Consider the following 12,887-nt stretch of genomic DNA (forward strand, 5'->3'; position numbering starts at 1 on the left):
CACACAGAGCGCACCACCGCGCATGCGCGGCTCCCGGGCTGCAGTACCGACCTTGTTCTACTGAGCGGCACTAGCGAGCACGGGAAAATGCGCCACCGCGCATGCGCCGAGCCGCAACAGCAGTACCGACCTCGGTCCACGGGGCGGCAGGAGTGAGCACAAAAAAGCTCCAGCGCGCATGCGCGGCTGCCAGGCTGCAGTACCGGCTTTTGGTCACTGGGCGGCAGCAGCGAGCACAAAACAAATGCTTCAGCGCGCATGTGCGGCTCCCCATCTGCAGTACCTACGTTTGTCCACAGGGCGGCAGCAGCGAGGTCGGGCGAAGGCACCATTGCGCATGCGCGGCTCCCCAGCTGCAGTGCCGACCTCTGTCCAGAGGGCGGCAGCACCGACCACCCGAAAATGTGCCACCACGCATGCGCAGCTACACTGCTGCAGTACCGAGTTTTGGTCACCGGGCGACAGCAGCGAGCACAAAAAAAATGCGCCACCGTGCATGAGCGGCTCCCCAGCTGCAGTATCGACGTTTGTCCATCGGGATGCAGCAGCGAGCACAAAAAGACCCACCGCGCATGAGCGGATCCCCATCTGCAGTACCGACCCTGTTGCAATGAGCGACAGCAGCGAGCACTTTAAAATGCGCCACTGCGCAAGCGCGGTGCCACATCTGCAGTACCGACTTCTGTCCACAGGGCGGCAGCGGCGGGGACAAAAAAATCGCTGTCGCTCATGCGCAGCTCCCCAGCTGCAGTACCGACTTCTGACCAGCGGGCGGCAGCAGCGAGCACATGAAAGTGCACGACTGTGCATGCGCGACCCCCAGCTGCAGTACCGACGATTGTCCACAGGGTGGCAGCGGAGAGCACAATGAAGCGCCATCACGCATGCGCAGCTCTCGGCTGCAGTACCGACTTCTGACCAGCGAGCAGCAGCAGCGAGCAGGTGAAAGTGTGCCACTGCGCATGTGCGGCTCCCCAGCTGCAGTACCGGATTTTCTCCACAGGGCGGCAGCACCGAGCACATGAAAGTGCACCACTGCGCGTGCGCGGCTCCCGGGCTGCAGTACCGACCTTTGTCCATCGGGCGGCAGCAGCGAGAACAAAAATTGTGCCAGTGCGCATGAGCGGCTCCTGGCCGCAGTACCGACTTTTGTCCACACAGTGGCAGCAGCCATCTCGGGAAAACGTGCCACTGTGCATGCGCGGCTCCCCGGCTGCAGTACCGACTTTGATCCACCGAGAGGCAGCAGCGAGCACTTGAAAATGCGCCACCGCGCATGCGCGGCTCCCCACCCGCGGTACCGGCGTTTGGTCGTCGGGTGGGTCGGAAGTCGGAAGTGCAGCTCGGCACCGCGCATGCGTGTGCGCGCACAAGCGGAGCTTTAAGCCTGGAGGGAAGTCCTGGCATGCGGCTCTGCTCTCACACGCTGGCGGTCATCAGCAGGTAAAAATTCTGGGCTTGGCTTTGGCATTGTCCTCTAAGGGAAAGCTCTGGGTCTGGATGTCGCTTGCTTATTTGCTGTGGAGTATTTGTGTTTTTCAGCAATCGTTCCAAATAGAACTGGGTGGGTGGGGCAGGGCAGAGTAAGGGTCTTTGCAGGGACCTGGGAAGTAAAGTCTTGAACACAGAAAAGCTTAAAGCATTTGCTGTACAGAAGGTTTCTCTGTACCCACTACATCCGTTGTTTATTAGCAGTGACTGATGTTTGTAGGAGTACCGTGTGGAAGTGTGAACTTTCATTAGTGAACTAAAATGGCTTTGGTTCTGTGTAGAAAGCAGAGGAACTACAAAACACCCCCCCCCCCTTTTTTTTTTTTGTTAAACATACCGTGTTTGCAGGGCCTTAGCTTTCTATTGCCAGACTGGCAAAGCTTCCCAAGCTCTGTTCCCCCGCAGTCACCACAAGTGTCCAATAGTTGCCAGGATGGTGAGTTAGTTTTGGGCTTCTAGCCCTCCATTCCGCCATTGTTTTAGTCAGATCCTGCATTCCGCTCAGTTAAAGGCTCACGAGAACTGCTTAACATTTGCATTTGGAAGTCCTGCTTCAAACAATGAATTTTCAACAAAATGTTTTTGACACTAGTCAATGAACTCCTGTAATACTGCAGCAAAATGACATTTTTAGTGGTTGTTGAATCTCAGAGTGATAACATAGGCATCCCTGTTTGAGCCCTTACCGCAAGCATTGCAATGTTTGTTTAGAGCCTGCTCGGTTCTTTTGTAAAGGTGCGTAGCTATGGGAGGTGCGTTATTGCCAAGGTGCTACGGCGCTGATGCTCTGGCTGTTGGCAGGAATGGGCAAAGCGGAAGGCTCTGTGGCTAGGGGAGAGTGGCGTGGACATGCTGCTGCTCTCTCTGTTGCACCAGAATTTCGACGGCTGGGTTGGGCTGCTAAATCAATGGAACGACTGGAAGAAATTTCAGAAAAGTGAGTCCTCTACTTATCTTTATCTTTGAAAGTCGTTGTCTTTCTACAGACCCCTGTCCATGGCTTAGCTATTTGATTTGCGTGAAACAGACCCAGAATTTTGCTTTAAGTGGTGTTCTGATTGGCTGAAATTCCCCGTAGGTAGAGAGCAAGAATGACAAATGTAGCTTGGTGGTTGAAGTTCTCGGGGTTTCTGTGAAAGCTAACTTGCCAGAATGCGTAGGAAGCAGCCTGAATTCCAGTAGAGATACTGCATAAAAGGCCCTTTTCTTGACAGGAAAAGAGCTTCACGAAACGTCGGCGCTGTTTGCCGTAGGGCCTCCGACATAGTTGTTCAGTCATCGTGGGCTTTGTGCCATTCCCGCAGGCACGATCTCGAACACATTTTGTACGGCAGCCGGTATCTTAGCTGACTTTCTATCTCGCGCTTGGTTGCTTGTACCTGCTCAAAACTGACTGTAGTGTCAAATGAACCCACAGGAAAATGTCCTCAACTCGCGCTGGTAGGGCAAGCCCGCTGTAGTTGATAAAATCGGAAAATAGCACCATGTTTTGAAACATTTGCCTTGCGAGGACGAGGGCTGTCTCCTGGTAGGCAGCTGAATTCTGTGACTGATTCCACCGGTCCGCTCTGGCACTTGAAGGAGGCAGTCCCTAAGCCAACGCAATCTCAAATGGGGGTCGTTTGGGTTTTTCTAATCATTTCTTAGGGATATGAGGCTTGCGTGGGTGTTTAGCTTGCCCTGTTCTTTCTGTTCCTAATTCTGAACGCACTGACTGGCATAAAAGAACGGTCGTCTTGTAGTCTGACGGTGTCGTCTCCCAGGAGCTGGTGGAAGGTCAGGGCTTACGTCAAACTGATAAGGAGGATTGAGTCTGGGAAGTGGAACGTCTAAACAAGAATTACTGTCCTTGGGAGAGAAGCACATCCTGAAGAAACAGGTAAGCTAATGGAAATGTTTTGGGAACCATCCGAAACAACTAGTAGGAGTGTGATAAGAAGCACCCTCCCGCCAAACTATCCTCCTGATGATACTAAAAGTCACAGCCCTCGAGCTGGAGACACCAGCCCAAGCAGAGCGCCCTCGCCTCTGAGCGTGCGCAGCATGTTAAAGTCGCGCTGTAGCTTGAAGTTGAAATAAGAGAAATGTAGACCAATAGAAAACTGCTTTGTGTAATTACTTATGCATATGCATAGCTAGACCGTATCAATACTGTACTTGTAGGAGCGAACTTTGTGCTAGCTTTGCGGAGCTACCACCTAGCACCCATCTCTGCGCAGACGTGCCATAAAAACACCTCTGCCCTGTGTGTATATTGGCGTCCCGCACACCGGGTAAACGACCTCACGCTTGTGGGATAACAGTTTTGACACCCCAGATGGGACCGAGCTGACAGCCTCGCCCGGTTCGTCTTGCCGCATCCGACGGGGAGAAGAGGCCTGAGCGGACTCCAGCGCGCACCGACCTGTTGCCTGGGGACTCCTTCAGCTCCTCCCCTGCGGTCGGGCGGTAAGTGACAAAAGGGTGCAATGCTCCTGAAAAGAGGTGTTTTTTGGGGCTAGGAGAAAAGGGGGTAGGGGCCAAGATGTCTCGGGAAGCAGGCGGCCTGTGTTCTGTTCTGGGCTCTGCATAAGACGCACCAGGAAAGACAGGTGGCAGTAGCGTAGTTCTGTTTGTTTCTCCACGCTGTCCTGTTCTGAGTAACGGAGGGAGACGTCCCTCGTTCTGGTTTGTATAGAAATGCTGGGTTTTTCGGTACCGGTATGGGTGCTGCTGCTTCCCAGGAGGCAGCCCTTTGCTCTCCTCTAGGATGCATCCTGAAGCATTGCAAGAAATTTGGGGGAGATGCCATGACTAAAAATCAGCTAAAACGATATTGTAATCAACGGTGGCCACAATATCCATGGGAAGATGGTGAAAAACAGCCTGAGAATGGATCCTTGAAATATAACACTATATCGGAATTAATGTTGTGCTGTCGGGGAACTGAAAAATGGGATGAAATGCCTTCTGTGGATATGTTTTTTTCGTTAAGACGCGATTGGGATATTAGGAAGAAAGGTGGTTTAGTGGACGCTAAACATCGGATTGGAATATATGTGTTAAAAGAGAAAAAGGGAAAACCTCGTTGTATTGAATGGGAAAATTCAGAAGAGGATATTCAGCTGTTGGTAGCTCCCCCCAAAGAGCCCAAATCTGATAGCTCAAGTGGTGATGGAGTTGTGAGTGCTATCTGTAAAAGAACAAGGGGAGAGAAACCCATAGTTTGAGCTCCCCTCAGACAGGCTGTAGGGCCTGAGGGAGCACCGGTATCCGTACACGTACCTTTTACTGCTTGTGATTTATTAAACTGCAAACGGGCAGTGGGATCCTATGGAAACAATCCAGAAGGAATGTATAGTACTGTTAATCACGACTCCTAGTCCTAACCGGGGAGATGTACAGGCTCTCCTAGAATATTTGTTTACCGCTGAGGAGAGGAGAACAATTTTAGAGAAGGCTAGAGAGGGACTGATCCAACAAGGCGGGGTGGGGTGCCTAATACCAATATGTACCTCCCGAAAGAGGATCCGGAGTGGGATCCAAACACACAAGTGTGAGGGATTAGAGAGGGTAAAGGAATATCAGAAGTTAATTTTGTATGGGATTCAACACGGAGTGCAAAAGCCTAAGAATTTAGCTAAACTATCTGAAGTAAGGCAGGGGGATAAGGAAACCCCGTCAGCCTTCTCTGAGAGATTGTGTGAAGTAGCTCGAAAATGGACCGATCGGGATCCGGAAGATGATAGCAATTCAAAGTTATTTAACACGCTGTTTATTGGTCAAGCAGCAGCAGCAGCTATAAGAAAGAGATGACAAAAGGTAGGGGGCGAGGATGGCATGACAATCTCACAGTTCTTCTCAATGGCATCTAAGGTACGTAATAATCGGGAGGAAATAGAAGAGAAGGAGAAGCGGGGACGAGTAACGCTGCAAGCTGCTTTGTTGGCTGCCTTGAGGGAAGACCAGGAAAAAAGGGAGAGAAAATACAGGAGGTGAATTTTGTGGGTGAGGAAGGGGCTGTAGAAATAATAGTAGAAATGGTTATGACATTCCCCTGGGAATGCATCGGCATGCAAATTGTAAGCAAGAGGGCCGTTGGAAAAAAATTGTCCATGCCGTCTGAGTAATGGGGCAAGAGAGACAGAAGCAGCCGTTGGAGTCATGCCGGAGATTGGGTTGGAGTGAAGGGGGCCGGAGGAATCTCTTAAAATTTCCCCAGACGATCCTCTGGTTCCAGTCAAGCTGGGGAATGAAAGAAGAGATTTTTGTATTTTTCATTGATAGTGGAGGCACACATGCTGTAGTAAGTAGTTGTAGGGGACCCTTAAGTAGAAGTAAAAGCAGCGTTGTTGGTGCAAGAGGGAAGAAGACTTTAAGGCTGTTTTTACAACCTATGGAATGTTCCATTGGAAATACTAAATTAACTCCTGAATTCCTTTAGATGCCAGAATGCCCCCTACCATTGCTTGGGTGGCATTTACTTGTAAACTGAATGCACGGCTAAGTTCCTCTGAAGACTCTGTTCAGTTGACTCTGTTCAGCCCGCAGGGGACCTCTCCTCTTTGTGGCGGATGCCAGCCTGAACGGGACCTCGCCTGTTTGGGGCACACGGATGGCGGGCGCTGTCGCCAAAAGGCAAAGCAGGGTCGTAGCAGAGTTTTCCATTTCTGGGGATGGGCTCAGCCGTCCCCCGCACCAATTTCTCCTATGTAGCAAGGGCGATGGTAGCTTTCTTCTGTTTTCTTGACGAACAAGAGGATGATGGAGCACGTGACAAGAGCACGATCTTTTTCTCTTCCTTTGGCAGTACAGGCACCCAAGGCCAGCCTGCATTCAAGGAACAGCATGGGGATATCTGTGTCGAGCGTTAGCAGAGGAAGGAAGCTTCTTTTGGAGGCTGAGGCGATGAAGCAGAGTCCTTAATTGTTCTGTTTGATTTTCAGCATGGGTGCGGGGAGGGCCTGGGACATGCAAAACATGGTCCCGGAGAGGGGAGCTGTCTGTTACGTGGGAGGCTGTGAGAGCTATCGTGGACACCACTGGACTGGCATCCTGTAAGGATGCTTTCACATGTTCTCTTGTTTAGAGGCCAACCTCGGCTTTGGGCTGTAAACTGAAGTCTGCCAGGCCGGTGCCAGCTTGGCGGCAGCATCTGCCCACGGCAGCACCAGCTTGGTGGTGGTGTGTGCCCATGCCTGTGCCAGGTTGCTGGCTGTGCCTGGCTTGTGAGGGTTGGGGTAATTGGCCCCCCGTTCCCCATGGCGTGGGCTCCAGCTGTGGCCCGGGGCAGCACAGGTGGGACCCATGAGGTGAGGATGGGGCTGGGCCCAGGGTTTAAAAAGGGCTGAGGATGGGGCTGGCCCTGCTGTATCCGCCATTATTTTAGTCAGATCCTGCATCATTCCGCTCAGTTAAAGGCTCACGAGAATTACTTAACGTTTGCATTGGGAAGTCCTGCTTCAAACAATGAATTTTCAACAAAATGTTTTTGACACTAGTCAATGAACTCCTGTAATACTGCAGCAAAATGACATTTTTAGTGGTTGTTGAATCTCAGAGTGATAACATAGGCGTCCCTGTTTGAGCCCTTACCGCAAGCATTGCAATGTTTGTTTACACCCTGCTCGGTTCTTTTGTGAAGGTGTGTAGCTATGGGAGGTGCGTTATTGCCAAGGTGCTACGGCGCCGATGCTCTGGCTGTTGGCAGGAATGGGCAAAGCGGAAGGCTCTGTGGCTAGGGGAGAATGGCGTGGACGTGCTGCTGCTCTCTCTGTTGCACCAGAATTTCGACGGCTGGGTTGGGCTGCTAAATCAATGGAACGACTGGAAGAAATTTCAGAAAAGTGAGTACTCTCCTGTCTTTATCTTTGAAAGTCGTTGTCTTTCTACAGACCCCTGTCCATGGCTTAGCTATTTGATTGGCGTGAAACAGACCCAGAATTTTGCTTTAAGTGGTGTTCTGATTCGCTGAAATCCCCCGTAGGTAGAGAGCAAGAATGACAAATGTAGCTTGGTGGTTGAAGTTCTCGGGGTTTCTGTGAAAGCTAACTTGCCAGAATGCGTAGGAAGCAGCCTGAATTCCAGTAGAGATACTGCATAAAAGGCCCTTTTCTTGACAGGAAAAGAGCTTCACGAAACGTCGGCGCTGTTTGCCGTAGGGCCTCCGACATACTTGTTCAGTCATCGTGGGCTTTGTGCCGTTCCCGCAGGCACGATCTTGAACAAGTTTTGTACGGCAGCTGGTCTCTTAGCTGACTTTCTATCTCGCGCTTGGTTGCTTGTACCTGCTCAAAGCTGACTGTAGTGTCAAATGAACCCACAGGAAAATGTCCTCAACTCGCGCTGGTAGGGCAAGCCCGCTGTAGTTGATAAAATCGGAAAATAGCACCATGTTTTGAAACATTTGCCTTGCGAGGACGAGGGCTGTCTCCTGGTAGGCAGCTGAATTCTGTGACTGATTCCACCGGTCCGCTCTGGCACTTGAAGGAGGCAGTCCCTAAGCCAACGCAATCTCAAATGGGGGTCGTTTGGGTTTTTCTAATCATTTCTTAGGGATATGAGGCTTGCGTGGGTGTTTAGCTTGCCCTGTTCTTTCTGTTCCTAATTCTGAACGCACTGACTGGCATAAAAGAACGGTCGTCTTGTAGTCTGACGGTGTCGTCTCCCAGGAGCTGGTGGAAGGTCAGGGCTTACGTCAAACTGATAAGGAGGATTGAGTCTGGGAAGTGGAACGTCTAAACAAGAATTACTGTCCTTGGGAGAGAAGCACATCCTGAAGAAACAGGTAAGCTAATGGAAATGTTTTGGGAACCATCCGAAACAACTAGTAGGAGTGTGATAAGAAGCACCCTCCCGCCAAACTATCCTCCTGATGATACTAAAAGTCACAGCCCTCGAGCTGGAGACACCAGCCCAAGCAGAGCGCCCTCGCCTCTGAGCGTGCGCAGCATGTTAAAGTCGCGCTGTAGCTTGAAGTTGAAATAAGAGAAATGTAGACCAATAGAAAACTGCTTTGTGTAATTACTTATGCATATGCATAGCTAGACCGTATCAATACTGTACTTGTAGGAGCGAACTTTGTGCTAGCTTTGCGGAGCTACCACCTAGCACCCATCTCTGCGCAGACGTGCCATAAAAACACCTCTGCCCTGTGTGTATATTGGCGTCCCGCACACCGGGTAAACGACCTCACGCTTGTGGGATAACAGTTTTGACACCCCAGATGGGACCGAGCTGACAGCCTCGCCCGGTTCGTCTTGCCGCATCCGACGGGGAGAAGAGGCCTGAGCGGACTCCAGCGCGCACCGACCTGTTGCCTGGGGACTCCTTCAGCTCCTCCCCTGCGGTCGGGCGGTAAGTGACAAAAGGGTGCAATGCTCCTGAAAAGAGGTGTTTTTTGGGGCTAGGAGAAAAGGGGGTAGGGGCCAAGATGTCTCGGGAAGCAGGCGGCCTCTGTTCTGTTCTGGGCTCTGCATAAGACGCACCAGGAAAGACAGGTGGCAGTAGCGTAGTTCTGTTTGTTTCTCCACGCTGTCCTGTTCTGAGTAACGGAGGGAGACGTCCCTCGTTCTGGTTTGTATAGAAATGCTGGGTTTTTCGGTACCGGTATGGGTGCTGCTGCTTCCCAGGAGGCAGCCCTTTGCTCTCCTCTAGGATGCATCCTGAAGCATTGCAAGAAATTTGGGGGAGATGCCATGACTAAAAATCAGCTAAAACGATATTGTAATCAACGGTGGCCACAATATCCATGGGAAGATGGTGAAAAACAGCCTGAGAATGGGTCCTTGAAATATAACACTATATCGGAATTAATGTTGTGCTGTCGGGGAACTGAAAAATGGGATGAAATGCCTTCTGTGGATATGTTTTTTTCGTTAAGACGCGATTGGGATATTAGGAAGAAAGGTGGTTTAGTGGACGCTAAACATCGGATTGGAATATATGTGTTAAAAGAGAAAAAGGGAAAACCTCGTTGTATTGAATGGGAAAATTCAGAAGAGGATATTCAGCTGTTGGTAGCTCCCCCCAAAGAGCCCAAATCTGATAGCTCAAGTGGTGATGGAGTTGTGAGTGCTATCTGTAAAAGAACAAGGGGAGAGAAACCCATAGTTTGAGCTCCCCTCAGACAGGCTGTAGGGCCTGAGGGAGCACCGGTATCCGTACACGTACCTTTTACTGCTTGTGATTTATTAAACTGCAAACGGGCAGTGGGATCCTATGGAAACAATCCAGAAGGAATGTATAGTACTGTTAATCACGACTCCTAGTCCTAACCGGGGAGATGTACAGGCTCTCCTAGAATATTTGTTTACCGCTGAGGAGAGGAGAACAATTTTAGAGAAGGCTAGAGAGGGACTGATCCAACAAGGCGGGGTGGGGTGCCTAATACCAATATGTACCTCCCGAAAGAGGATCCGGAGTGGGATCCAAACACACAAGTGTGAGGGATTAGAGAGGGGAAAGGAATATCAGAAGTTAATTTTGTATGGGATTCAACACGGAGTGCAAAAGCCTAAGAATTTAGCTAAACTATCTGAAGTAAGGCAGGGGGATAAGGAAACCCCGTCAGCCTTCTCTGAGAGATTGTGTGAAGTAGCTCGAAAATGGACCGATCGGGATCCGGAAGATGATAGCAATTCAAAGTTATTTAACACGCTGTTTATTGGTCAAGCAGCAGCAGCAGATATAAGAAAGAGATGACAAAAGGTAGGGGGCGAGGATGGCATGACAATCTCACAGTTCTTCTCAATGGCATCTAAGGTACGTAATAATCGGGAGGAAATAGAAGAGAAGGAGAAGCGGGGACGAGTAACGCTGCAAGCTGCTTTGTTGGCTGCCTTGAGGGAAGACCAGGAAAAAAGGGAGAGAAAATACAGGAGGTGAATTTTGTGGGTGAGGAAGGGGCTGTAGAAATAATAGTAGAAATGGTTATGACATTCCCCTGGGAATGCATCGGCATGCAAATTGTAAGCAAGAGGGCCGTTGGAAAAAAATTGTCCATGCCGTCTGAGTAATGGGGAAAGAGAGACAGAAGCAGCCGTTGGAGTCATGCCGGAGATTGGGTTGGAGTGAAGGGGGCCGGAGGAATCTCTTAAAATTTCCCCAGACGATCCTCTGGTTCCAGTCAAGCTGGGGAATGAAAGAAGAGATTTTTGTATTTTTCATTGATAGTGGAGGCACACATGCTGTAGTAAGTAGTTGTAGGGGACCCTTAAGTAGAAGTAAAAGCAGCGTTGTTGGTGCAAGAGGGAAGAAGACTTTAAGGCTGTTTTTACAACCTATGGAATGTTCCATTGGAAATACTAAATTAACTCCTGAATTCCTTTAGATGCCAGAATGCCCCCTACCATTGCTTGGGTGGCATTTACTTGTAAACTGAATGCACGGCTAAGTTCCTCTGAAGACTCTGTTCAGTTGACTCTGTTCAGCCCGCAGGGGACCTCTCCTCTTTGTGGCGGATGCCAGCCTGAACGGGACCTCGCCTGTTTGGGGCACACGGATGGCGGGCGCTGTCGCCAAAAGGCAAAGCAGGGTCGTAGCAGAGTTTTCCATTTCTGGGGATGGGCTCAGCCGTCCCCCGCACCAATTTCTCCTATGTAGCAAGGGCGATGGTAGCTTTCTTCTGTTTTCTTGACGAACAAGAGGATGATGGAGCACGTGACAAGAGCACGATCTTTTTCTCTTCCTTTGGCAGTACAGGCACCCAAGGCCAGCCTGCATTCAAGGAACGGCATGGGGATATCTGTGTCGAGCGTTAGCAGAGGAAGGAAGCTTCTTTTGGAGGCTGAGGCGATGAAGCAGAGTCCTTAATTGTTCTGTTTGATTTTCAGCATGGGTGCGGGGAGGGCCTGGGACATGCAAAACATGGTCCCGGAGAGGGGAGCTGTCTGTTACGTGGGAGGCTGTGAGAGCTATCGTGGACACCACTGGACTGGCATCCTGTAAGGATGCTTTCACATGTTCTCTTGTTTAGAGGCCAACCTCGGCTTTGGGCTGTAAACTGAAGTCTGCCAGGCCGGTGCCAGCTTGGCGGCAGCATCTGCCCACGGCAGCACCAGCTTGGTGGTGGTGTGTGCCCATGCCTGTGCCAGGTTGCTGGCTGTGCCTGGCTTGTGAGGGTTGGGGTAATTGGCCCCCCGTTCCCCATGGCGTGGGCTCCAGCTGTGGCCCGGGGCAGCACAGGTGGGACCCATGAGGTGAGGATGGGGCTGGGCCCAGGGTTTAAAAAGGGCTGAGGATGGGGCTGGCCCTGCTGTATCCGCCATTATTTTAGTCAGATCCTGCATCATTCCGCTCAGTTAAAGGCTCACGAGAATTACTTAACGTTTGCATTGGGAAGTCCTGCTTCAAACAATGAATTTTCAACAAAATGTTTTTGACACTAGTCAATGAACTCCTGTAATACTGCAGCAAAATGACATTTTTAGTGGTTGTTGAATCTCAGAGTGATAACATAGGCGTCCCTGTTTGAGCCCTTACCGCAAGCATTGCAATGTTTGTTTACACCCTGCTCGGTTCTTTTGTGAAGGTGTGTAGCTATGGGAGGTGCGTTATTGCCAAGGTGCTACGGCGCCGATGCTCTGGCTGTTGGCAGGAATGGGCAAAGCGGAAGGCTCTGTGGCTAGGGGAGAGTGGCGTGGACATGCTGCTGCTCTCTCTGTTGCACCAGAATTTCGACGGCTGGGTTGGGCTGCTAAATCAATGGAACGACTGGAAGACATTTCAGAAAAGTGAGTCCTCTACTTATCTTTATCTTTGAAAGTCGTTGTCTTTCTACAGACCCCTGTCCATGGCTTAGCTATTTGATTTGCGTGAAACAGACCCAGAATTTTGCTTTAAGTGGTGTTCTGATTGGCTGAAATTCCCCGTAGGTAGAGAGCAAGAATGACAAATGTAGCTTGGTGGTTGAAGTTCTCGGGGTTTCTGTGAAAGCTAACTTGCCAGAATGCGTAGGAAGCAGCCTGAATTCCAGTAGAGATACTGCATAAAAGGCCCTTTTCTTGACAGGAAAAGAGCTTCACGAAACGTCGGCGCTGTTTGCCGTAGGGCCTCCGACATACTTGTTCAGTCATCGTGGGCTTTGTGCCGTTCCCGCAGGCACGATCTTGAACAAGTTTTGTACGGCAGCTGGTCTCTTAGCTGACTTTCTATCTCGCGCTTGGTTGCTTGTACCTGCTCAAAACTGACTGTAGTGTCAAATGAACCCACAGGAAAATGTCCTCAACTCGCGCTGGTAGGGCAAGCCCGCTGTAGTTGATAAAATCGGAAAATAGCACCATGTTTTGAAACATTTGCCTTGCGAGGACGAGGGCTGTCTCCTGGTAGGCAGCTGAATTCTGTGACTGATTCCACCGGTCCGCTCTGGCACTTGAAGGAGGCAGTCCCTAAGCCAACGCAATCTCAAATGGGGGTCG

Source organism: Mycteria americana, chromosome 7, assembly GCF_035582795.1.
Source record: "Mycteria americana isolate JAX WOST 10 ecotype Jacksonville Zoo and Gardens chromosome 7, USCA_MyAme_1.0, whole genome shotgun sequence".
NCBI classification, from domain to species: Eukaryota; Metazoa; Chordata; class Aves; order Ciconiiformes; family Ciconiidae; genus Mycteria; species Mycteria americana.